This window comes from Herpailurus yagouaroundi, unplaced genomic scaffold (genome assembly GCF_014898765.1).
Source record: "Herpailurus yagouaroundi ecotype Mexico unplaced genomic scaffold, PumYag 185, whole genome shotgun sequence".
Taxonomy (NCBI): Eukaryota; Metazoa; Chordata; class Mammalia; order Carnivora; family Felidae; genus Herpailurus; species Herpailurus yagouaroundi.
The window spans coordinates 23,591,708-23,619,555 of record NW_024412416.1 but is presented as its reverse complement, the minus strand read 5'-3'; the positions used below and the strand labels follow the sequence as shown (position 1 = coordinate 23,619,555).

At 36.5% G+C, this 27,848-nt stretch overlaps 1 long non-coding RNA gene across 1 annotated transcript; it reads left to right on the top strand.

Annotated features, from left to right (window-relative positions):
• Positions 1-27,848, top strand: LOC121042603 (uncharacterized). Its single transcript, XR_005796321.1, has 3 exons — positions 1-169; positions 20,247-20,249; positions 27,683-27,848. It is a non-coding gene; the product is annotated as an uncharacterized LOC121042603 (long non-coding RNA).

Here is a 27,848-nt window from a genome sequence, read left to right as displayed (position 1 = left end):
AATTATGGAAAATAACAAAGCTAAAACAAGAAGGGTTGGAAATTACTAGATCATGAAGGGACACTTAGAGAACTAAGTGATTCGGTGAAACAGGTCAATATTTGTATCATAGAAGTCCCAGAAGAAAAGCCAGAAAGGGGAGCAGAAGTTTTATTTGAACAGATTATAGGTGATAACTTCCCTAATCTGGAGAAGGAAACAGACGTTCAATTCAAAGTGGCAGAGAGAATCTGCCTCAAATTCAACAAAAAAAATAGGTCAGTGTCATGACATATCATAGTGAAACTTGCAAAATACAAAGACTAAGAGAGATTCTGAAAGCAGCAGGGATAAAAGGTCCTTACCTACAAGAGTAGAAACCTAAGGCTAGTAGCAGACCTGTGCACTGACTTGGCAGGCTAGAAGGGAGTGGCAGAAAATTATTCAATGTACTGAATGAAAAAAAAATGCATCTAGGGGTCCTTTATCCAGGAAGGCTGCCACTCAGAATAGAAGAGATAAAGAGTTTCCCAGGCAAACAAAAACTAAAGGAGTTCATGACCACTAAACCAGCCCTGGAAGAAATTTTAAGGGAGGCTCTCTGACTGGAGAAAAAAAAAAAAAGAAGATGACCAAAGCAACAAAGACTAAAAAGGAACAGAGAAATCACCAGAAAAGCCAATTCTACAGGCACTGCAATGGCACTAAATTCATATCTTTCAATAATCACTCTCAATGTCAATGGACTAAATACTCTAAGTAAAAGACATAGGGTATCAGAATGAATACAAAAAGAAGATCCATCTATATGCTGCCTACAAGAGACTCATTTAGACCTAAAGACACCTTCAGGTAGAAAGTGAGGGAAAGGAGAACCATCTATCATTCTAATGCTGGTCAGAAGAAAGCCAGAGTAGCCATATTTATAGTGCAGACAAACTAGATTTTAAAACAAAGACTGTAATAAGAGTTAAAGAAGGTCATTGTCTCATAATTAAGGAGTATATCCACCAAGAAGATGAAACAATTGTAGATATTTATGATTCCTGCTTGAAAGAGCCCAAATATATAAATCAATTAGTCACAAACATGAAGCAATTCATTGATAACAATACCACAATAGTAGGAGATTTTAATACCCCACTTAGAGCAGTGGAAAGATCATCAGGGCATAAAATCAACAAGGAAACAATGGCTTTTATTGACACACTGGACTAGATGGACTTAACAGACATATTCAGAACATTTCATCCTAAAGCAGCAGAACACACATTAGTTTCTAGTGCACATGGAACATACCCCAGAATAGATCATACTGGGTCACAAATCAGCCCCCAAACAGTACAAAAAGATCGAGATCATACAATACATAGTTTCAGATTACAATGCTATGAAACTTGAAATCAAGCACAAGAAAAAATTTGGAAAGCCCTCAAATGCATGGAGGTTAAAGAACATCCTACTAAAGAAGGGATTGGTTAAAAAGGAAATGAAAGATGAACTTAAAAAAAAAACAGGGATGCCTCTGTAGTTCAGTGAGTTAAGTGTCTAACTCTGGATTTCAGCTCAGGTCATGATCTCATGGTTTGTGAGTTTGAGACCCACATCGGGCTCCACACAGACAGTGTGGAGCCTGCTTAGGACTCTCTCTCTCCCTCTCTCTGCTCCTCCCCAGCTCTCTCTCTCTCTCTCTCTCTCTCTCTCTCTCTCTCTCTCTCTCTCCAAAAAACAACAAAAAAAACTTAAAAAACCTGGGAATCAAATGAAAGTAAAACATCACAGTCCAAACCCTTTGAGATGCAGCAAAGGCAGTCTAAGAGGAAAGTACATTGGGATTCAGGCCTATCTCAAGGAGCAAGGAAGGTAAAAAATACACAACCTACACCAAATAAATACAAATCATTATAAGAGGATACTATGAAAAATTAAAAGCCAAACAACTGGGCAAACTGGTAGAAATAGACAAAGTCCTAGTACCTCACACATTCAGAAAACTCAAACAGGAAAAAAATAGAAAATTTGAACAAGTCATAATAAAAATCTCCCAAAATAGAATCCTGAGCCAGATGGCTTCCCAGGGGATATTTACAAGGCATTGAAAGAAAAGTTAATACATACTCTTTTCAAACTGTTCCAAAAATTAAAAATGGAAGGAAAGCTTCCAAATTCTTTGAAGCCAGCATTAACTTGATTCTAAATCCAGACAAAGATCACATGAAAAAGGAGAATTACAGGCTAATATCCATAATGAACATGGTTGCAAAAATCCCAACAAGACACTAGTATATTGAATTCAATGGTATATTAAAAGAATTATTCACCATGTTCAAGTGGTATTTATTTGTGGGCTGTATGTCTGGTTCAATATTCACAAATCAATCAATGTGATACACTACTTTAATGAAAGGAAGGATAAGGAACATATGATCCTTTCAACAGATACAGAAAAAAGCATTTGACAAAACATATCATCTTTTCCTAATTAAAAAAAAACTCAAGAAAGTAGAGGTAAAAAGAACATACATAAAAATCATAAAGGCCATATATGGAAGGGCCACAGGTAATCTCATTCTCAATGGAGAAAAACTGAGAGCTTTTCCCCTAAGGTCAGCAACATGACAAGTATGCCCACTCTCATCAATGTTGTTCAAAATAGTACTAGAAATCCTAACCTCATCAATAAGACAATAAAAAATAAAAAGCATCCAAATTGGCAAGGAAGAAGTCAAAAATTTTCACTCTTTGTAGATAACATGATACTTTACATGAAAAACCCAAAGGACTCCACAAAAACGTGCTATAACAGACACATGAATTCAGCAAAGTCACAGATATAAAATCAATATGCTGAGATTGGTTGCATTTCTATACAGCAATAAAGAAGCAGGAGAAAGAGATATTGAGGAATCGATCCCATTTACAATTGCACCAAAAGCCGCAAGACACTTAGGAATTAACCTAACCAAAGAGGTAAAAGATCTGTACACTGAAAAGTACAGAAATCTTATAAAAGAAATTGAAGAGGAAACAAAGAAATGGAAAAACATTCCATGCTCATGAATTGGAAGAGACAATACTATTAAAATGCCTATATTAGGGGCGCCTGGGTGGCGCAGTCGGTTAAGCGTTCGACTTCAGCCAGGTCACGATCTCGCGGTCCGTGAGTTCGAGCCCCGCATCAGGCTCTGGGCTGATGGCTCAGAGCCTGGAGCTTGTTTCCGATTCTGTGTCTCCCTCTCTCTCTGCTCCTCCCCCGTTCATGCTCTGTCTCTCTCTGTCCCAAAAATAAATAAACGTTGAAAAAAAATTTAAAAAAATGCCTATATTATCCAAAGCAATCTACGCATTCAATGCAGCCCTATCAAATAACATCATAATTGTTCACAGAGCTAGAAAAAAAAATTCTCAAATTTGTATGCAACAAAAAAGACCATGAATTGCCAAAGAAATGTTGAAAAGTAAAACCATTGCTGGGAGCACCGCAATTTCAGACTTCAAGCTGTATTACAAAGGTGTAATCATCAAGACAGTATGGTATTGGTACAGAAACAAATAGAACAAATGAAATTGCATTGAGAACTCAGAATAGACCCACAAATATGTGCCCAACTAATCTTCAACAAATAAGGATAGAGTATCCAATGGAGAAAAGACAGTCTCTTCAGCAAATGATACTGGGAAAATTGGACAATGACAGGCAGAAGAATGAAACTGGACCACTTTCTTATACCAGTCACAAAAATAAACTTAAAATGGATGAAAGATCAAAATGTGAGACAGAAAACCACCAAAATACTACAGGAGAAAACAGGCAGCAACCTCTTTGACCTCAGCTGCAGCAACTTCTTACTAGACATGTCTCTGGATGCAAGGGGAATAAAATAAAAAATGAACTATTGGGACCTCATCAAGATAAAAAGCTTCTGCACAGCAAAAGAAATAACAAATAAAACTAAAAGGCAACTGACAAAATGGGAGAAGATATTTGCAAATGACATATCTGATAAAGGGTTAGTATCAAAAATATATAAAACACTTATCAAACTCAACACCCCCCCCCAAAAAAAAACCCCACAAATTATCCAGTGAAGAAATGGGCAGAAGACATGAATAGACACTTCTCCAAAGAAGACATCCGGATGGCTAACAGACACATGAAAAAATTCTCAGTATTACTGATCATCAGGAAAATACAAATCAAAACCACAATGAGATACCACTTCACACCTGTCAGAATGGCTACAATTAACAACTCATGGAACAACAGATGTTGATGAGGATGTGGAGGAAGGGGAACCCATTTGCACTGTTGGTCAGAATGCAAAATGGTACAGCCACTCTGGAGAACAGTATGGAAGTTCCTCAAAAAATTAAAAATAGAATTATCCTATGAGCAAGGAATTGCATTACTAGGTGTTTATCTTAAGGATACAAAAATGCTGGGGCGCCTGGGTGGCGCAGTCGGTTAAGCGTCCGACTTCAGCCAGGTCACGATCTCGCGGTCCGTGAGTTCGAGCCCCGCGTCGGGCTCTGGGCTGATGGCTCAGAGCCTGGAGCCTGTTTCCGATGCTGTGTCTCCCTCTCTCTCTGCCCCTCCCCCGTTCATGCTCTGTCTCTCTCTGTCCCAAAAATAAATAAACGCTGAAAAAAAAAATTAAAAAAAAAATGCTGATTCAAAAGGGCACATGTACCCCCAATATTTATAGCAGCACTATTGACAATAGCCAACATATGGAAAGAACCCAAATGCCCATTGTCTGATGAGTGGATAAAGAAGATTTCACCAGCAATGAAAAAAGTGAAATCTTGCCATTTGCAACAACGTGAATGGAACTGGAGGGTATTATGCTAAGCAAAATAAGTCAGTCAGAAAAGACAAACATTATCTGATATCACTCATATGTGGAATTTAAGAAACACACAGATGAACAGATGAACATAGGGGAAGGGAAGGAAAAATAAGATAAAAACAGAGAGGGAGGCAAACCAAAAGATACTCTTACAGACAGAGAAAAAATAAGTGTTGTTGGAGGGGAGGTGAGTGGGAGGATAGGCTAAATTGGTGATGGACATCAGGTAGGGCACTTGTTGGGATGAGCACTGGGTATTATATGTAAATGATGAATCACTGTGTTCTACCCCTGAAACCAATACTACACTGTGTGTTTACTAACTTGAATTTAAATAAATAAATTTAAACAAAATTTTGAGACCTTTAGAAGAAGGAAAAAATTTTAAAAAGGTAAAAAAGTATACTTGCAAAAAATAAGTATTTTTATTTTATCTGAAATTTATATTTTAAAAACCCCACCTTCTGCCCCCTTTTTCCTCTTTTCTTCTGCTGGGTATCAAATGATCCAAATGTTATTATGCTTTATGGAGTCACAGATTTCCCTTAGTCAACATTCATGATACAATTTTGTTCTTCTCTGTTCTTTTCAGCTTCATTATTTTCCATAATTTTATCTTCTATATCACTTATCTATTCCTCTGCTTCTTCCTTCCTTATGATAACTACATTCACTCAGTATTGAATCTGAGTTATGGCATTTTTTATTTCAGCATGACTAGTTTTTAGGTCTTTTATCCCTTGCTAAGGGACTCCCTGGTATCTTCTATGATTTTCCTAATTCCAGCTAGTATCCTTATGACCGTTGTTTTATTTTCTGTATCAGGCATATTACATGTATCTATGTAATAGATCTTACATCTACATATAAGATCCTTGGCCATGACCTTTTCTTGTTCTTTCCTTTGGGAGTAATTCCTCTATTTTGGAATTTTATCAAAGTCTCTGTATTCGGTGTGTTACAAAAGCCTGTTATTTTTCCTGCTCCTGAGAGTAATGGCTTTGTGTAGAGAAGGTCATATACTGTCTAGGGCCTGGTGTTTCAGGAGGTGTCTCTGCTGTATGCTGTGTGAACTCTGCTACTGTGGTTTCACTGCTTTTTACCTCAGGTCAGACCTCTGCAGAGTTTTTTCCTCCCTGCAGTTGGGAGTATTTGGACCTTTGCCATAGGGTGGCCAGTTTTAGTGAGGTGTGCTAAGGTCTGCTTATTAAAACAGGCCTGATCCAATTTCCATTAAAGTTGAAGCTTTGCAGTACTCCATGGCCAGTAGGCTTTGCACTTGTAGGGGTTTGTGCTGGTATTCTGGTGTATGGCCTTGCTTTTTTGGTTCTCAGGCACAATTGGCCTTGTAAAGAAGCAACTGCAGAGCATAGGTGCTCAGGCCTATACTGTTCGTGCTCTGCTGCTCACTGAAGACAGTCCCTGCTGATGGTTGAGGGAGAAAAATGTTGATTGCCTCTCCATCATCCCCATAGATGGGACTTCATGGTTGCTGCTTTCCAGGAAGCCCTCACAGAAGAATGAATACTCTCCCCTTTTGCATCCCAGGCATCCTTTAGATCTTTGCCTTCACCATATCTGTGTCTTGGCTGTCTACCTGCCTGGTAGTGCAATGCACCTGTGTGTTATCCCAGACACACTGGCTGAGTTTTAAAAATCCAAATCTTAGGTACCCAGCATGGCATGGACCTACTATGGTCCTCAGGGGGAGTGTCTCACTGGGTTGGCATTGGTGTTGTTTTATTACACAAAGGTAGCTGTACCAATGTACAGCAGCATGGAGTTTAGAATGAAGTGCATCAAAAAACCTGAATGTATCTTAGCCACCCTCAGCAAGTGTCTCTGCCCCTATAATAAAGGGCAGTGCAGCACAATGGTGCCACTGGCTCTCTTTCAACTGAGAGGCAATTCCACATTCCCCAGATACATTCCAAGAAGAGGAAACAATCTTTCCCAGTGCATCCAAAGGTATCCTCATATTGGACAATTTCCCTCCACAGCCTCTGTCTTCCTTCTTCACAGGATCACTGCAATGCCTGCTAAGCTTAACATCAGCCATGGCACTGACTTCTAAAAATCCAGTTCTTGAGCTCAACTTGTATAAAAACTCAAAAAAATCAGCCCCTCTCATTTTCCCAGTCAATGGCCTTGGAGAAGTGTTTTCCTCATGTGATTCCCTATGCACTGCAGTCTCTCTGCCCACCCCACACGCCTCCTCTCTCTCTCTTTCTCTCTTTCTGTGTGTGTGTGTGTGTGTGTGTGTGTGTGTGTGTGTGTGAATCTCTTTTTCTCTTTCACACATCTCTCTGTGATCAGGGCTGCCTCCCTTCTGCAGCACCCATGATCTTTTTCTCCCAAAAATCATGTCTCCACACCTTCTACCTTCCATAACGTGCCCATGCCCTCTTCTCCTCCTTTAGTTGTGAAATTGTTCTGTCAATCCTCAGATCAATTTTTTTGTGGGTGTTCAGAAAGATATGATATTTGTCTAGCTGTGTTGGAATGACAAGAATAGGGTCCTCCTACTATGCCACTATTTTAACTCTTCTACACCAAGATATCTTTTAATTAAGTTAGAAAAATATAGTGATAAAGAAAGAGATTTGAAAGATGCAAGACAAAAGAAGACAGTAACATAATTGGAAAACCCCAAAAGGCTAGCAGGGGATATATCAGCAGAAACTTTACAATCCAGAGATTGGTGTGAAGAATGACAGAACAAACTCTGAAATAAAGGGAGAAAAGAGACCACATTAAAGAAGGAAGGAAGTATGGAGATGTGGTTCAAGGGAGAAATGGATCACAGGTACTGAGGAAGAGAGGGAACCGTGGTTGCAGAAAAGAATGAGAGAGAGAGAAGCACAAAGAAGAACACACAAAGAGAATATTTCCCCAAATCCAGGGACTGAATTCCATGAGTTCCTGTGAACAGTAGGACTTAAATCCTGAAGGTTTAAAGATCAGCAGGCCTAACTGGGATAGAGCCTGGAGGGACTGTGCTGCTCCTTCACATAAGGCAGTTAAACAACCCCAGGAGAAAAAGTGTGGAAACATTGATCAGAATAACACCTGGGACACATCATGGGGAGACTATCTGTTCTTGGAGCACTTCTCTGAGAAGCAGCATTCATGGATATGCCTCTCTAGGAACAAAGGAGCTGGGTGGCACCATTTCCCTCTCCTGCACATCAGTGCAAATGCAGAGACAACTGTGAGAAGCAGTCCAGTGCCAACACTGGCTTCCTAACATGTTTACTCCAAACCTCATCCCCCAGTGCTCTGATTGGACTGCCCTTCTCAGTAAAGCTTGCATCAGTCCCAGTATGATGGACCCCTACTCCAGAAGACCAACACAAATCCTGCTCACACCATATCTCCAAACCAGAGTGTTCTGCAGGGCCTCAGTTCTAGTGGAAGTGATGTCAAGTCTTATTTAATAAGAAGACCAGAGCACATCTAGTTAAAACTCATCACTTTCAGTCCAGGGACCAAACATTGTACACAGCAGGCAAGAAGGGTCTCTGCAGACAACTGGCCTGAAGAACAGAGCAGCCAAAACACAACAGCAGAGCACATCAAGTACACACAACAGACACATCCTGAAGTACCAGGCCCTGGGCACTACAGGACCTCTTCTTAATAAGGACATTACTTTCAGGAGCAGGAGAAATAATTGGCTTTTTCTGACATACAAAATAAACCAAGACCTAAATAAAATGCCAAGATGGATAAATTTATCCCAAACTAAAGAACAAGATAAGACCATTACCAGAGATCTAAGTGAAACAGAAATAAATAATATGCCTGATGAAGAATTTAAAGCAATAGTTATAAGAATACTCATTCATCTTGAGAAAAGAAGAGAAGACATCAGTGAGACTCTTACCAAAGAGATAAAAAAATTAAAAAAAGTATCAATCAGAGATGAAGAATGCAATAAACAAGGCTGGGAACAGGCTTGATGTAAAGAACACCAGGCTGTAAAAAGCAGAGGAACAAATTAGTGACTGACAGGACAACAAAAATGGAAAATAATGAAGCTTATGAAAATAGAGAAAGAAGAATTTTTCAAGAGCATAGATGTAGCATTGTGACTCCATCAAATGTAACAACATTCATATTAGAGGAATACCAGAAAAAGAGAGAGAAAAGGTGGCATAAAATTTATTTGAGGAAATAATAGCTAAAAAAGATCGTTAATCTGGTGAAGAACACAGATATACAGATGCAGTAGGTACAGAGAATTCTCATCAAAATAAACAAAAGCAGTCCAACACCAAGACATATTATAATTAAATTTGAAAAATATGGTGATAAAGAAAAGATCTTAAAAGCAGCAAGACGAAAGAAGTCCTTAACTTACAACAGAAGATACACAAAGATAGTTGGATATTTATCAACAGAAACTTGGCAAGCCAGAAAAAAGTGGCATGATACATTCTAATTTCTAAATGTGAAAAATCTGCAGCCAAGAATACTCTATTCTGTAAGGCTATCATTCAGAATAGAAGGATATAATATTTCCCCCCAAAACTAAAGGAATTGTGGCCACCAAACCAGCTCTGGAAGAAATAAAAAAGAGGATTCTTTGAGTGGAAAGGAAACACCAGAAGTGACAAAGACTAGACAGAAAAAGAAAAATTCCCAGAAACAATGACAAAACAAGTAAGAAAATGCCCATATATATAAATCTATCAATAATCATGCTGAATGCAAATGGACTAAATGCTACAATCCAAATACATAGGGTGTTAGAATGGATTAAAAAAACATGAACCATCTATGTGATGTTTACAAGAAACTCTTTTACACCTCAAGAAACCTGAAGATTTAAAAGTGAGGGAGTAGAGAAACACCTATCATGCTAATGGGTGTCAAAAGAAATCCAGGGTAGCAATACTTATATTGGAAAAAAATAGACTTTAAAACAAACACTGTAACAAGAGACAAAGGACACTACATAATATATAGGGGAACTTCCAACAAGAAGATATAACAATTGTAAGTATTTAAGAAACTAATATGGGAATACCTTAATATATAAAGGAGTTAATAACAAACATAAATAACTAATTGATAGTAATACAATAATAGTAGGGGATGTTAACTCCCCACTTCTACCAATGAACACATCATGTAAACAGAAATTGACAAGGAAACAATGGCTAAGAGTAATACACTTAAACAGATGGACTTAACAGATATATTCAAAACATTCCATCCTAACAGAGCAGAATACACATTCCTTTCAAGATCACTTGGGACATTCTCTAGTATAGATCACATTTTAGGCAACACAAGACTCAACAAATGCAAGAAAATCAAGCCATACTATGCATCTTTTCTGAACACAGTGCTTGCTATGAAACCAGAAATTAACCACAAGGAAAAAATCAGGAAAAACAATGAATACACAGAGGTTTAATAACATGCTACTAAACCATGAATGGGTCAACCAAGAAATAAAGAAGAAAGAAAAAAATGCATGGAAACAAATGGAAATGAAAACACAATGGTCCAAAACCCCTGGGATACAGCAAAACTAATTTTAAGAGGGAAGTTTATAATTTATATATTAATATATAATTTATATTTCAATATTTATAAATGTTATATTAATATATTTATATATTAATGTATATTAATATGTTTATAAATATTCATTTATATTTTATATATTAATTTATAAAATTAATTTATAAATATTTACATATTAATATATACAATTTATATATAAATTATATATTATAGATATAAATTATAAACTTCCCTCTTAAAACTAGTTTTCCTGTATAATATATTATATATATTATATATAATATTATATGTATATTATATAATATTATATATATAGCATAAATAATATATCAGATAAAATAAAATTGGTAAACCTCAAGGCTGACTTATCAAAAAGAAGAGATAAAGAAATAAAATAAATAAAATCACAAACAAGACAGGAGAAATAGCACCCAACACCACAGATATACAATTATAAGACAATATTATGAAAAAAATATATGCCAACAAATTGGACAAACTAGAAGAAATGGATAAATTTATAGAAACATATATACCACCAAAACTGAAACAAAAAGAAATAGAAAATTTGAACAGATAACCAGGAAATAAATTGAATCAGTAATTAAAAACCTAACCAAAACAAAAGTCCAGGGCCAAATGGCTTCATAAGTGAATTGTACCAAACGTTTAAGATTTAGTATCTACTCTTCTCGGGGCACCTGGGTAGCTCAGTTGATTGAGCATCTCACTTGGCCTCAGGTCATGATCTCGCATTTTGTGAGTTCAAGTCCCACATCAGAATCACAGCTGTCAGTGCAGAGCCTGATTTGGATCCTCTGCACCCCTCTCTCTGCTCTGCCCTGCTTGTGCTCTGCCTTTCTCAAAAATAAATAAAGATTAAAAATGTTTTTAAAAACAGAAAAAAAATTCTTAAACTATTCCAAAAAATACAACAGGAAGGAAAACTTCCAAACTCATTCTATCAGGCCAGCATCACCCAGATAACAAAAATAGTCAAAGACACAACTAAAAAAGAAAACTACAGGCTAATATCAATGATGAACATAGACACAAATATCCTCAATACAAGCAAACCGAATCAAAATAAAAATATTTTTAAAAAATGGGTTGTGTGTTTCAATATTTGTAAAACAGTTTGATACATCACATCAGTACGAGAAAGGACAATAACCACTTGATCATTGCAATTGATGCAGAAAAAGCATTTGAGAGAGTACAATGTCCATTCAAGATAAAAATCCTCAACAAAGTAGGTTTGGAGGGAATATGCCTCAACATAATAAATGCCATCTATGAAAAATCCACAGCTAACATCATCCTCAGTGCAGAAAAACAGAGATTTTCTGGATGCATACTCACACCACTGTAATTTAACATAGTACTGGAAGTCCTGGCCTCAGCAATCAGACAGCGAAATGAAATAAAAGGCATCCAAATCAGCCAGGAAAAAGTCAAATTTTCCCTATTTGCAGATGACATGATGCTTTATATAGAAAACCCAAAGACTACACCACAAAAACTTGTAGAACTGACAAATTATGTAAAATCTCAGGGTTCAAAAATCAATGCACACAAATCTGTTGGAGTTCTATGCTCTGATAAGAATAAAATAGCAGAAACATAAATTAGGAAAAATATCCCATTTACAAATGCACCAAAATAACAAGATGTCTAGGAATAAACCTAACCAAAGGTGTAAAGACTTTACTCTGAAAACTATAAAACACGGATGAAAACATTGAAGATGACACAAATAAATGGGAAGACATTCCACCTCATGGAATGGAAGAACAAATATTGTTACAATGTCTATACCACGCAAAGCAATTTACACATTTAATTTTTTAATGTTTGTTTATTCTGGAGAGATAGAGAGACAGAGCATGCGCAGAGGCGCGGCAGAGCGAGAGAGGGACACAGAATCTGAAGCAGGCTCCAGGCTCTGGGCTGTCAGCACAGAGCCCTATGGCGGGACTCAAACTCACGAGGTGTAAGATCATGACCTGAGTCGAATTCAGTCACTTAACTGACTAAGCCACCCAGGCGCCCAGCAACCTACACATTTAATGCAATCCCTATCAAAATACCAGTAGCATTTTTCACAGATAGAAGAGACAATTCTCAAATTTATATGGAACTACAAAAGACCCAGAATACTCAAAAGCAATCTTGAAAAAGAAAACAAAACCTGGAGCCATCACATGTCAAAGCTGTAGTAATGAAAACACTATGACCTGGCAAAAAATAAACACATAGAGCAGTAGAATAGCATAGAATCCCAGAAATGGATCCACAACTATATGGTCAATCTTTAACAAAGAAGGAAAGAGTATCGAATGGGAAAAAGAATGAAATCTTAATATTTACAATGGCATGGATGGAGCTAGGGACTATAACGGTAAGTGAAATAATTCAGGCAGAGAAAGACAAATTTCATATAGTTTACCTCATACATGGAATTTAAGAAACAAAACAAATGAGTAAATGGGGAAAATAAAGTAAAGAGAGACACATAAGGAAATAATCTAATAAAGAACAAACTGATGATTACCAATGTGTAGAAGGGTGGAAAATGGGTTAATTAGGTGATGGGGATTCAGCATGTGGGCTTGTCATGATGAGCACCGGGAGATGTAAGAAACTGTTGAATCACTATATTTTACACATGAAATTGATATAACACCATGTTAACCAACTGGAATTTTAAAGCCTTAAAAATAAAATAAATATATAAATTGTGGTTTGAAATATTGCTGTTTTTTTTTTAACATTTTATTTTCCATATGTATGGAGATATTTTATCTTATAGCTAGGTGTAAGTTCAAGCTATTTTGGTAAACTACACCTGTTGAAGAAAAGATGCATAATTACTTTTTTTCCAACCTGGTCTTTCCAGAATTTGAAACTCTTATTTAGTATTCTTATATTTATGGCAACATACTTATTTGCATATGCACAATAAGAATGTCTTCCATGTAACAGAATATTTTGAAATATTGGTTATAGTATCAAGACTTTTGCTGGAATTCATATTTGAGAGTGATATGTAATGAATCATATATGGCCTATTTTAAGAAACTAAAGTTGTCTTGAGGGATCCAATGCTTGTAAAACTGCTCTGGAAAATCAGCCCACTAGTGACTTATATTGTTTCCTGCATTACACATGGTTATAAAAGTTACTTTCTGGAGTTCTCAGGAGGATAAGGATTTTGGGGACCTTGAAAAGTGGAATTAACTGAAATCTATAAGTATATAGGCAAAATCTGGGGTCAGTTTATTGGATTGTCTTTCTAACTTTTAGAGGCTTTTAAAAATCCACCTGAGATTCCTTAAAGAAATCTCCAGGCACACAAACTCAGACCTATGTGGTCAATGACTATTCTTACTTTAATAAGGTAAATAATAAGGCAAGTTTCATGAAACTAGACGTATTTTTCAAACAAACCAGTCTTATTTAATTAACTATGATAGAAATGGTTAGGACTTTAGAGAGAAAAAGTATATTCCAATAAATCTACAGTGTACACTGTGGGTTCTGTCTTGCACATTTTAACATTTTTGATAAATCCTTAAGTCTTCTAGCTTCTTCCAAGATCTGATATCCCCAAATTAACATTTAAAATTTTTCTCCAATCTACTTAAAATTATTGATAACCGCTTTTTGCCAAAGCCCTACAAGATGAAGTTGGATGACATGATATAAACTTCAAAGAAATAACAACAGATCATGTATGAGTAATCTGTGTGTCTGCTGCTATGTGACCCACTCCAAAAGTTCACCAGCACACCTTTTACCATAACCATGTTTATTTAAACTCAAAACCAGAAAGTCCTCTGGATTACCACTTCTGTCCTTATCCTACTACCTAAAAAGCTTTGTGATAAATACCTAGAAATCTTAACTGGTTATCCTCTGTAATCTGAAACTAGTTTTTTTTTTAATGTTTTATTTACTTTTAAGACAGAGACAGACAGAGCACAATCAGGGGTGGGGCAGAGAGAGAGAGAGAGACAGAGAGAGACAGAGAGAGAATCTGAAGTAGGCTCCAGGCTCTGAGCTGTCAGCACAGAGCCCGATGCGGGGCTCAAACTCACGAACTGTGAGATCATGACCTAAGCCGAAGTTGGATGCTTAACCAACTGAGCCACCCAAGCTCCCCTATAATCTGAAACTGTTTTAAATATTAGTCTTTGTTTTCCCTAGTATTAAATACCTGAGAGTACTTTCCAGCAAACCCCATCTACTCCCTCATCTCAACATATGATTCAGCTTGTCTTTAATGAACAAAAATTAACTGAAGAAGTGGACACATATTGTGATTCAGCTTGTCTTTAATGAAGAAAAATTAACTGAAGAAGAAGTGGATACATATTGTTCAAATGAAAGAAGACTGTATTTTCTTTTATTAAAAAAGAGGGGGCTGACAAAGATTATTTACTTAACCAAACTTGAGTCAGACTCGTGAGTCTTCTCCTAGCCGTACTTGTGCACTTTGTAAATTCCTTTGCAATAGTTCTGCTAAATAAGTTTAGCAGGAGGCTCTTATTGTGCTTATATGATCACCCTCTGTATCTAATCAGGTTTCTCATCCTCAGCCATTTACCAGGTGATGTCTTGTCAGCCTGATCTATCTTCAACAAAACTTGCCTGAATTCTCATTACCCTTGATGTTTCACTTAGTATTATTACACCCACTGATGCCATGAGGCTCTTTGCTTATAATTTCCTACTTTTCAATACTATATTCAGAATTGTTCAAGGTTCTACACTGAAATCTCTCGTTATTAACATAGTCCTGAATAAATAAGATATTTTTGGTTTTAAGTACTTTCTAGCTATGTTTTCTCTTGGAAATTTATTAATTAGAAGAAAGAAAAAAAATAAACATCTCAGCCAGCACAGACCCATTTGTATGTTTATTCAGAGCCATGAGGAGACTAATGTGACCAGGTGGCAGTCTTTACTTGCAGTTCGGAGAATTTTTTTCCCAATTGTTTTTATGTATGTATGTATGTATGTATGTATGTATGTATGTATTTTATATTCCAGTATAGTTAACATACAGTGTTATATTAGTTTAAGATGTACAATATAGTGATTCAGTAATTCTCTACATCACCCAGTCCTCATCTCAACAAGCGCACTCCTTAATCCCCATCACCTATTTCACCCATCCCCATCGACCTCCTCTCTAGTAACCATAGTTTATTCTCTATAACTAAACAGTGGAATTGTTTTATCAATTGGTGGAAACATCCCTTCACGTGGAATATAACCTCTAAGTCAGCAGAGTGTCAACTCACAGGAACAAGACGCAAAAATGTTAGCAAGTCACAAGGATTAATAGTGAATGGTACCTTTCCCATTTCCACCCTTTGCTTCCACTCCTGTGACTCAAGGAAATCAGAGAAATGACTACACATATTGGATGCTGATTATAGAGCATACATAATATTGCCACCTAGCTGGCCCTGTTACCGAGTCTTCTTCTAAAGGTCCTTCCACTATTTTATCAAGCTAGCTTCTTCAGGATGGTGTGGGACATAATGAGAAAAATTAAGTCCATGAACATGGGCCTATTACTGTCTGTAATACCATGACAATGAATAAGGCATTCTGAAATTCCATGGTTAGTAGTTTTGGCAGGAATATTGCAACAAGTAAAGTAAATATCTATCCAGACCAAAAAAAAAAAAAAAAAGTATGAATTCTAGTAAGGACAAAATACTGTCCCTTCCATGATGGAAGTAGTACAATTTATCCACCTGCAACTAGATAGATGGTTGAATGACCTAGGTAACGGTGCCATATCAGAGACTCAGTGTTGTTCTCCACTGCTGGCAGATTAGGAACAAATGATGAGTGAAATGAAGAATGAAAATCATGTTTCTAATCCCACACATAAATTCTCCCTGCTTAAATGGTGACTTTGTTCATGAGGTCACTGGGCAATGACCAGAACCTCTCATTACAGAGTCTCACTTGTATTTATACAGAGTATCATCCTATTCACTTGACTTTTGAAGTCCTATGCTCCTGAAGTCAACCTTGGTGAGCATTAACATGAAACACAAATATGTTAATGGTTTTCTGCTACTTGAGATAGATGTATCCACATGTCTTAAACACAAATTACATTGTCACCTATTTCCATTCGTCTTTAAGTCTTTGACCATTAAACCTGGACATTGGCCATAACTCATGAGTAGTATATGATTCCATGTCTTTACAAACAATTTCTCCTTCCAAACAATTTGAATGTCTGGGTGCACTGCATGGAGTTCTGCCCACTGGAAGGATTTACCAGCATCACTATCCTACAGGGATATCCCAGAGAGGGGTTAGAATGCTGCAGAGCTTTTGGATGGTGTCTGCATATCACGTAAAGTCATTTTTCTTTTTATGTCAATGACCTTAGGGAGTTATTCATAAGACTATAATTATGGACTGAGAGAGAGAAGACAGAGTAGCAAAGGTATATGTACATTTTTGCTGATTCTTCATATAACTTACTTGCCGCATTATGCCTGCATCCAGTCATGTATATATCAATTTAAATTAATTATGGTGTATTGCTGTGCACACAAATTTTTATAGCTCAATATGTTCAGGTATCATCCATTTTATGATGGGCAGTTCAGGTCTCATGGTAACTTGGTGGCCCATGGTCAAGGATTGAGTCTCTGCTCAGGTTCAGTAGCAGTCAAAGATTTGTTCTCAAAAGGAGAGCAATTATCTGAGAATTATGGCAGGGCCTTGCTCTAAAATAATAAATGGCTAAGATATGATTAATCTATAAGGGCTTCTGAGGCTTCAAACAGCATTGAGTGAAACTTTTGAGAACCATTGTGTTGGCTAGAATATATGACCCTAAAGGTAGAGCATCTGGACTGACAGTATGGAACTATTGCAGGGCCTTCTCTTGTTCTTGGTCCCACTGAAAACAAGTAGATTTTTGAGTCACTTCATGAATTGGATGGAATAATACACCCAGATGCATATATGTTTCTTCATAAATCCAAAGAGGCCAACTAAAGTGTTGTGTAAATTTCTCAGTTGTAGGAGGGGCCAATGCAAATTAACCTATTCTGAATGTTAAGAATATCTCAACATAATCCACACTACTGGAGTCCTAGTAATTTCTGATGGAATTTTGTTGAATTTTAATCTGATTTATTCCCCACACTTTGACACATAAATGACTTACCAATCAATGCAAATTAGCTGTTCTTCCCACTAAGTCCATTCAACAGGTGATCAATATCCTTTAAACTAACTTGTGACAATAGGCATCACCCTCCAGGTTAGGGAACTAAAGGACGTTCCTGTCAGCTGCTTATTATCACTATTTCAATTAGGTATTTTTGATCTGGGACATAACCACAGGATAGGTTCAGGAAAACTCTGGTCCCACTATGAGATGGAACTTAGTTTAAGGTCTATCGCCTAACCCCTAATAAGCCCCATTTCTGATTGGAGGCCCACAGTGATGTTTCCAATCCTGGAAACAATGTAAGTTCAGGGCACAGTTGTCCCAGAATTGTATAATTATTTTCTTTCCCACAATTTTGTAGTTACCCTGGTAAAATACAGTGTCCTTTTTGAGGAAGACTGGAAAAAATAAAGTATATAAATGTTTCATAGTGTCTCAGGGAACTGGTTGACCTTTCATTCAGGGCATCTGGCTGTCCCTTCATTCAAGTGGTTTTGGTTCTGTAGACAAGCTCAAGCCTGCAGTTGATTAATGGACTGACACTTTCTATTTTTTATTGTTGAAGTTAGATTTTTTAAATATGATTTAGGTCTTTTCCACTTATACAAGTTAAATAAGTAGGTTTTCCATATCATCCCCTTCTAAAAACACTATGACTAACTAGCCAACACCATAGGTCTGTGCAAATCAGACTATTCTGAATACTGACTCTGCTGTCCATTAGAGTAGCTACACCTACTTTGCTCATGGAAATTTAGTGATGCCACTTGGCTACTGGCATCCCAGGATCCAATTACCCTAAGGATTTATATTACAATTGTGTGGCAGTGGTTTTCACCCTGTCTGTCCAAAGAGGAGAGAAATCACAAATCTCATCACCAATGCTGGTGCTCTCTTCTCAATTTATTTCCCACTGTACTGGTGAAAGGTATGCCTTTTGGACATTCCCAGTGTGAGTAAGGAGGTCTTATATAATAAATCTACTCTAACACTTTAGTGCCTCTCAGCTTTTTAATCCCTTCCACTACACTAAGCCAAGGGTGATCAATCATTTCCATTTTGCTCAAGTTAGGCCATCTTTTGATCCCAGCTCTTGTCATTCATTCCAACAAACTGTTAGAGCCCTTTCTAACTTCCTACATTGCAACACTAAATATGCAATTTCTGCCTAATTTACTTATATAAATAAATTTAGCAATCAATAAAATGAAAAGGCAACCTACAGAATGGAAGAAATATTTGCAAATCATATATCTGAAAGGGATTAATATATAAAATATGTAAAGAACTCCTACAACTCAATTTCAGAAAAATAAAAATGAGCAATGGACATGAAAAGGCAATTTTCCAAAGAAAATATTCAAATGGATAACAAGTACATAAAAATGTTCAGCATAATTAATGATTGCAAAATACAGATCAAAAACACTGAGATGGACTTCTGGGGAAGATGGTGGTGTAGGAAGATCATAAGATCACCTTGACCCACAGATACAACTAGATAATACCCACATCAGTGTAAATAACCTAGAAAGTGACCCAAAGCCTGGCAAAACAGACTGGTCACAGCTAAATGTAGAGAAGAGGCCACATCAAAGAGGGTAGGAAGGGTGGACACAGGGACAGAAACTAAATAGACCCATGAATCTGTCTGCAGTAAGGAGTGATGATGAGGGCATATAAAGAGAAACTGACCCTCACACCAAGCACTCTAGGTATTGGAAACCCTCACGGGGAAGACAAATCCTTATAACATTTAGCTTTGAAAACCAGAGGGGTCAATTTTTTTGCGTTTTTACAATCAGCAGACCTTAACACCTGGGGCTTTAAAAATCAGTGGGCTCTGTTTTGGGAGAGCCAGGAGGGCCACAGGAAACTGAGTTCCTGCCCTTAAAGAGACAGCACAACAAACAGCCCCACTGAATTACAGTGTGGAAACAGCAGTTTGAAAAAGGCCTGGGGTATACAAGGAGGAGATTTATTTATTCATCTCAGTGAGTGTACTGGAGAGGCAAGGATCTTCGGGAGACTTCCCCAGGAACAAAGGAGCTAAGGAGCACCATTTCCATCCCCTGCCCCTCAGCCTAAGCACATGGACACCTGTGGGAAACAGCACAGTACCAAACTCTCTACCTATTTTCTAACAATTCAACCATGCATGTTTTCCTGAGTATATTACCCCTTAAGCCCATCTCCACTCCAAGTATCCTCCCGAGCATACCCAAACAAACCTTGCTAACACCATGTGCCCAACCCCATGGTCTTCTGTGGATTTCAGTCCGAGGCTGCTCCAGGTCTCCACCTACAACAGACCCATGCAAACCTTGCTAACACCACATACTCTGCCCCTGTAACTTTCCTGGGAATTCTCCTCTCCAGCCAGGTGGCTGTTTTCTAAATTGGCTACACTTCTCCTCCACAAGAGATCTGTCCAAACTTGCTAATACCATGAGCCCCACCCCTGCATTCTTTGCTCCTGCCCCCTCTGATATGGTCTTGGCTGGAACCCATTCAGAGATATGCCACAAGTCTGGCAGTGTGCAAGCAGCCTCAACAGGGGCCACCACTATCACTCCAAGGTGACTCCTACCTCAGGGAAAGGGGAAGATATCCACACACCAGTCGGACTGTAGTCCCAGCATTGGGCTGGAGATAGACAGCTGGTTTCACTTCAGGCCTCACCCACCAATGAAAGCTTCTCAGAGGGCAATAGAAGGAAAATTCCCAGCAGTTTGATGCTACTATATCTCTGGCAAACTCCTGGTCTGACTTAACTCAAGCACAAGGAAGTTCTAGACTGGCCCATTAACAACACAGAGACCAAACTCTGGCCACAACAGGCAAAGAGAGCCATTGTAGATAATGGGACTCAAGAAAAACACAGCTTAGCTACAACAGTAGGGCACATCAATCACACATAGTAGACACCCCTGAAGCACCAAGTTCTGGTAAACAGGGGACATTTTACTCCAAGGCACTGTAAGATCTCTTCTTCATAAGGTCACTACTGTCAAAAGAAGGAGACATAATGACTTTCCTAACATGTAGAAACAGACACTGAAAGATTGACAAAATGAAGAGACAGAGGGAAATGTCTCAAATCAAAGAACAGGAGAAAATCACAGCAAGAGCGTGAAACAAAATAGAAATAAGTAATATGCCTGATAGATACCTTAAAGTACTGATCATAAAGATACTCACTGGAGTTGAGAAAGTAGTGGAGAACATCAGTAAGATCCTCAACAAAGAGATATAAAACATAAAAAAGAACAAATTGGATGTGAAAAACTCAACAATTGAAGTTAAAATACACTAGATAGATAAATAATAGACTAAAGGAAGCAGAATTGATAAGTGACCTAGGTGACAGAGTAACAGAAATCAATCAAGCTGAACAGAAGAGAAAAAAAATACTATTAAATTAAAATAAACTTGGGGAACTCAGTGTCACCATCAAATGTAATAACATTCACACAATAGGGATCCCAGAAGCAGAAGAGAGAGAAAGGGGCAGAGAAAATTTATTTGAAGAAATAATAGCTGAAAACTTCCTGAATTTGGGGAAGGAAATAGGAATCCAGATCTAGGAGGCGCAGAGAACTCCCACAAAATCAACACAAGGACATCCACGTTAAAATACATGGTAAGTAAAATGACAAAAAGCAGTGATAAAAAGAGAATTTTAAAAGCAGAAAGATGAAAGAAAACAATTACATACAAGGGAAACCCCATAAGGCTATAAGTGAATCTATCACAGACATTTTGCAGGTCAGAAGGAAGTAATATGATATATTCAGAGTGATGGGAAAAAAAAAACTGCAAGAATACTCTATCTAGCAATGCTATCATTCAGAATAGAATGCAAGATAGAGTTTCCTAGACAAACAGAAGTTAAAGGAATTTATGATCATTAGATCAGCCCTACAAGAAATGTTCAAAGGAACTATTTGAGTGTAAAGGAAAGACCATAAGTAGGAAAGAAAAGTAGAAAGCTCAAAAGAAGTAAAAACAAATATAACTATAAAACTCAGTGAAGGGATTAACAAAATAAAAGAATGTAAAATATGGCGTCATATACCCAAAATGTGGTAGTGGTGGGGAGAACAGTAAGAACGTGTTCAAATGTAAGCCATAATCCACTTAATAAAGACAGGTATGTGCATAAGATTTTGTATATAAATTGAATGGTAACCACAAATCAAAACTGGTAATAGATTTGCAAAAAAATAAAGAGAAGGAAATCCAGGTGTATCACCAAAGAAAGACAGCAAACTTTGAAAGAAGAGTAAAAGAAGAAAGGATCAATGGTAAACTAAGAAAATAACCATAAAACAAGTAACTAAATGGCAATAAGTACATACTTACCAAAAATTACTTTGAATGTAAATGGACTAAACACTCCAATCAAAAGACGCAAGGTGACAGAATGGACAAAAGAGCAAGATCAATCTATATGCTGCCTTTAAAATACTCATTTCAGACCTAAAGACACGTGCAGAATGAAAATGAAGGGATGAAAAGCTATGTATCATGCAAATGGATGTGAAAAGAAAACCAAGCTAGTAACACTTATATTGGATAAAATAGACTTTAAAACAAAGCTTATAACAAGAGACAAAGATGGACACTATATAATCATAAAGGAAACAATCCAACAATAGATATAATAATCTTTAATATTTAGGCACCCAACATGGAACAGCAAAATACATAAAACAGCTAATAACAAAACAAATAAATAAATAAAAGAAAAAAAGAAAAAGAAAAAAAAGAAAAAAAAGACAAAAAGAGAATAGAACAGAAAAAGAAATAATAGTAGGGGACTATAATATAAAACCCATTTACATCAATGGATACATTACCCAAACACAAAATACACAAGGAAACAGTGGCTTTGAATGACACATTGGACCACATGACCTAATAGACATATTCAGAACATTCCATCCTAAAACAGCAGAGTACACATTCTTTCCAAGTGTACAGGGAACATTCTCCAGAATACATCACATATTAGGCTGCAGGATAAGTCTTAACAAATTTAAAAAAATGAAGTCGTATCATCCATCTTTTTCCAATCACAACATTATGAAATTAGAAATCAACCACAAGAAAAAAAGGAAAGTCTACAAATACATGAAGGATAAATAATATTCTGCTAAACAACGAATGGATCAACCAAGAAACCATAGAAAAAAAATGCATTGAGACAAATTGAAATGAAAACACAATAGTCCAAAATACTTGGGATGCAGCCAGACTCATCAGAAAAAAAAGAGACAGAGACAGAGAGACAGAAAGAGAAACAGAAGTCAAATAAATCAGAAATGAAAGAGGAGAAATAATAACCAACAGAATAGAAATACAAAAGAATATAAGAGAATATCATGAAAAACTACACGCCAATGAACCGTACAACCTGGAAGAAATGGATAAATTCCTAGAAACATATAACTTACCAAAACTGAAGAAAGGAAGAAACAAAGAATTTGAACCAACAGATTACCAGCAATGAGATTTAATTAATAGTCAAAAAAAATCCCCCCCCAAAAAAAGTCCAGGACCAGATGGCTTCACAGGTAAATTCTATCAAATATTTAAAGAAGAGTTAATATGTATTCTTCTTAAACTATTAAAAAATAGGAGAGGGTAGTTTCCAAATTAATTCTATGGTGCTAGCATTACCCTGACATTAAACCAGATAAAGAAACTACAAAAACAAAGAAACAACAACAGAAAAAAACTCCAAGGTAATATCTCTGATGAAAATAAATGAAAAATCTTGAACAAAATTTTAGCAAACCAAATCCAACTATGTACTAAAAAGCATTCAACATGATGAAGTGGGATTTATTCCTGGGATGCAAGAGTGGTTCAATATTTACAAATCAGTCAATGTGATATATCACATTAACAAGAGAAAGTATAAAAACCATAGGATGCAGAAAAAAGTTTTTGACAAACTACAGCATCAATTCATGATAAAAACTCTTAACAAACTAGGGTTAAAGGGAACATACATTGACATAGTAAAAGCCATATATGAAAAACCCACAGCTAATATCATACCAAATTTTTAAAAATATAAAATGTTTTCCTCTAAGATTAAGAACGAGACACAGATGTTTGCCCTCACCACATCTACTCAACACACTACTGTAAGTCCTAGACACAGCAAGCAGAAAAGAAACAAAAAAGCATCCACATTGGTAATGAAGAAGTACAATTTTCACTATTTGAGTATTTGTAGTGGCATTATACTATATATATAGAAAGACTTAAAACTCAATCATAAAACTACCACAACTGAAAAATGAATTCAGTAAGGATGCAGGATACAAAGCCATATACAGAAGTCAGGTGTATTTTTATACACTAATAATAAAGTAGCAGAAAGAGAAATTAAGAAAATAATCTCATTTACATTTGCACCAAAATCTAGGAATAAACTTAACCAAGGAGGTGAAAGACCTGTACTCCAAAACTATAAAATATTGATGGAAAACTTTGTAGAGAGCACAAACTAATGGAAAGATATTCCATGCTCATTGATTGGATGAAAAAATATTGTTAAAATGCCTTTACTACCTAAAGCAATCTACAGATTTAATTCAATCCCTATCAAAACAGCCTTTTTCACAGAACTAGAACAACTAATAATTCTAAAATTTGTATGGAGCCGTACAAGTCCTCATAAAGCCAAAGCAATCTTGAAAAAGTAGAACAAAACTGGAGGTATCAAAATCAAGATTTCAGGATATACTACAAAGCTGTAGTAATCAAAAGCATATGGTTTGGGCACAAAACAGATATATAGATCAATAGAACATAACAGAGAACCCCAAAATAAATCCACAATTTTATGGTCAATTTATCTATAATGATATATTATAGGGCAAGAATATACAATGGGAAAAAGACAGTCTCTTCAACAGATGGTGCTGAGAAAACTGGACAGCAACATGCAAAATTATGAAACTGAACCACTTCCTTTCACCATAAACAAAAATAAACTTAAAATGAATTAAGTACCTAAATGTGAAACCTGAAACCATGAAAATCCTAGTAGAGAGCAAAGGCAGTAATTTCTCTGACATCAACCTTAGCAAGGTCTTTCTAGATATGTCTCCTGAGGCAAGTGAACCTAAAGCAAAAATAAACAATTGAGACTATATCAAAATAAAAAGCTTCAGTACAGGAAAGAAAACTTTCAACAAAACTAAAAGACAACACACTGAATGAGAGAAGATATTTGAAAATGACATATCTGATAAAGCATTAGTATCCAAAATATATAAAGAGCTGATAAAACTCTACACCCAAAAAACAAATAATCCAGTTAAAAAATGGGCAGAAGAGAAGACATTTCATTAAAGAAGACATACAGATAGCCAAAGACACATGAAAAGATACTCAGCAGTACTCATCATCAAGGAAATGCAAATCAAAACCACAATCTCATATCATCTGATACCTGTTATAATGGCTAAAATCAAAACCTCAAGAACCAACAAATGTTGGTGAGGATGTGGAGAAAAAGGAACTCTCATTCACTGTTGGTGGGAATGCAAACTGGTGAAACCACTTTGGAAGACAGTATGGAAGTTCTTCAAATAAAATAAAATTAAAACTACCTTATGATCTAGGAATTGCACTACTGAGTATTTACCTAAAGAACACAAAAATTTGAAGGTGCACCCCAATGTTTATATAAACATTATTTATAATAACTACATTAGGAAACAGCCCAAGTGTGCACCGATTGATGAATGAGTAAAGAAGATGTGCTATACATATACAACAGAATATTATTTAACCATAAAAAAAGAATGCCATCTTGCCATTTTCAACAACATGAACAGGTCCACAGTATAATGTTAAGTGATATGTCAGTCAGAGAAAGACAAATATCATACAATTTCACTCATATGTGGAATTTAAGAAAGAAAACAAAGAAAAAAGAGAGAAATCAAGAAAAAGACTCTTAGCTATAAAGAAGAAACTGACGGTTACTGGAGAGGAGGTGGATGTGGGGGATGGGTGAAATAGGTGAAGAAGGTTAAGAGTACACTTAACATGATGAGCAATGACTAATCTGTGGAATTTTTGAATGACTATGTTGTACCCTATACTAACATTATACTGTTTATTTACTCTACTAGTATTATTTTTTCTAAAAAGAAAAGAAAACAGTGAGATGTGACCTAAAATCTGTTAGAATGGCTAGTATCAAAAAGTAAAAGATAAAAAATGCTAGTAAGGATGTGGAGTAAAAGAAAACCTTGTGAACTGTTGGCAGTGGGATGTAACTTTGTGCAGTCACTATGGAAAACTGTATTAAGGCTCTTCAAAAAATTAGAAATAGTATATAACCCAGTAATTCCACTACTGTGTATATACCAATGAAACAAAATTGTATCTCAAACAGATATCTGCAACCTCATTTTTACTGCAGCATTATTTATAATAGCAAGACATAGAAACAACCTATGTGTCCATCAATAGTTAACAAAGAAAAAAATATATATAATTTTTGTTATATAATATGATGTAATTATATCATATATTAATTAAATATTTATTAAATAATTGTTTAAATAATTGTTAAATAATTATTGTTAATTAATATTATTATTTTATTAATTATTAAATAATTATCTTCTTGTAGCTTGTCCCAGAGAGGTAGTGTTCATGGAGATGCCTCTCAGGGGACAAAAGAAATGGTGCCATTCCCCTCCTCTTCCCATCAGCATAATCACAGACCAAATATGAGAAGTGGGTCAGCCCCAACATTGGCCACTTAACCCATTTATACAAAACCCCACAGTGCTGTGCTCTGGCACAAGTTATCTGATCTGTCAAGTCAGCCATAGTCCTAGCATGGCAATACCCTTCCCCAGAAGACCAGAGAAGGACTCTGAAAACACCACATTCCTAAATCCAATAGTTTTAAAAGTCAGAAGCCTTGGTTGGGATAGATACCCAAGGGCACTGCACAGCTACTGGAAGGAAGGAGTCAAACAACTTGGAGGCAGACATTGTGGAAACAGTTATCTGAAAAATTCCTGGAACACATGGTGGGGAGATTATTTGCTCTTTTTCAACTGTTTTCCTGAGAAGCAGTGTGCACAGAGACTCACTCCACTCTTATGACAAATAAGTTTGTTGATGTCATCTCCCTCCTACCCCCTAATATAAACACAGAGCCACCTGCAGTAAGTATCACAGTTCTGACACTGCTTACACCATGTTTCACATCACTGTGCACCGGAAATACTGTCATTTCTGGTCAAGCTTGCATCAGTCCCCGCAGAGCAGACACCTTCTGTAGAAGCAGAAACCCCTGCCCATGTCTCCTAACCAGAGAGTACTGCAGGGGAAATAGTATCAGGTCTCATTTAATAAGCATACCAGAGCACATCTAGTTAAAATTCACCACACTCTGGCCAAGAACCAAACACTGCAGGCAAGGAGAGCCTCTGCAGACAACTGGCCTGAAGGACAGAGCAGGCAAAACACAGCAGAGCACACACAAAACAAAACAGAGACACTCCAAGAAGCACCAGGTCCTGGACCCTATACGAACTCTTCTACATAATGTCATCACTCTCAGAAGCCAGAAATATGACAGGCTTTTAACACAAACAAGACGACAGAGACAAGAAAGAGAAATTCATCCCAAATGAAAGAAAAATATAATACCATGACCAGAAATCTAAATAAAACAAACATAAGTAATATATCTGCTGGAGAATTTAAAGCAGTAATCATAAGGATACTTGCTGGGATTCAGAAAAGAAAGGAAGGCTTCAGAGAGTCCCTTTCCACAGAGATAAAAGAGTTACAAAACAGTCAAAAATGAAAAATGCAATAATTGAGATTCTAAACTGAATGAAGGATGAAAGAAGCAGAGGAATGGGTAAGTGATATACAAGCGAACATAATGGAAAATAATGAACCTGAACAAAAGAAAGAAAGAAGGATTATAGAACACAAGAATAGAATTAGGAAACTCAGTGCTCCATCAAATGTAATAATATTTGTATTATAGGAGTCTGAGAAGAAGAGAGAGAAAAGGGGCACAAAATATTTTGAGAAAATTTCCCTAATCTGGAGAAGGAAACAGACATCCAGATCCAGGAGGCACAGAGAATTCCCATCAAAACCAATAAAAGCAGGCCAACATCCAGGCATACTGTAATTGAATTTGCAAAATATAGAGATAAACAAAAAATTCTAAAGGAAGCAAGAAAAAAGCAGTC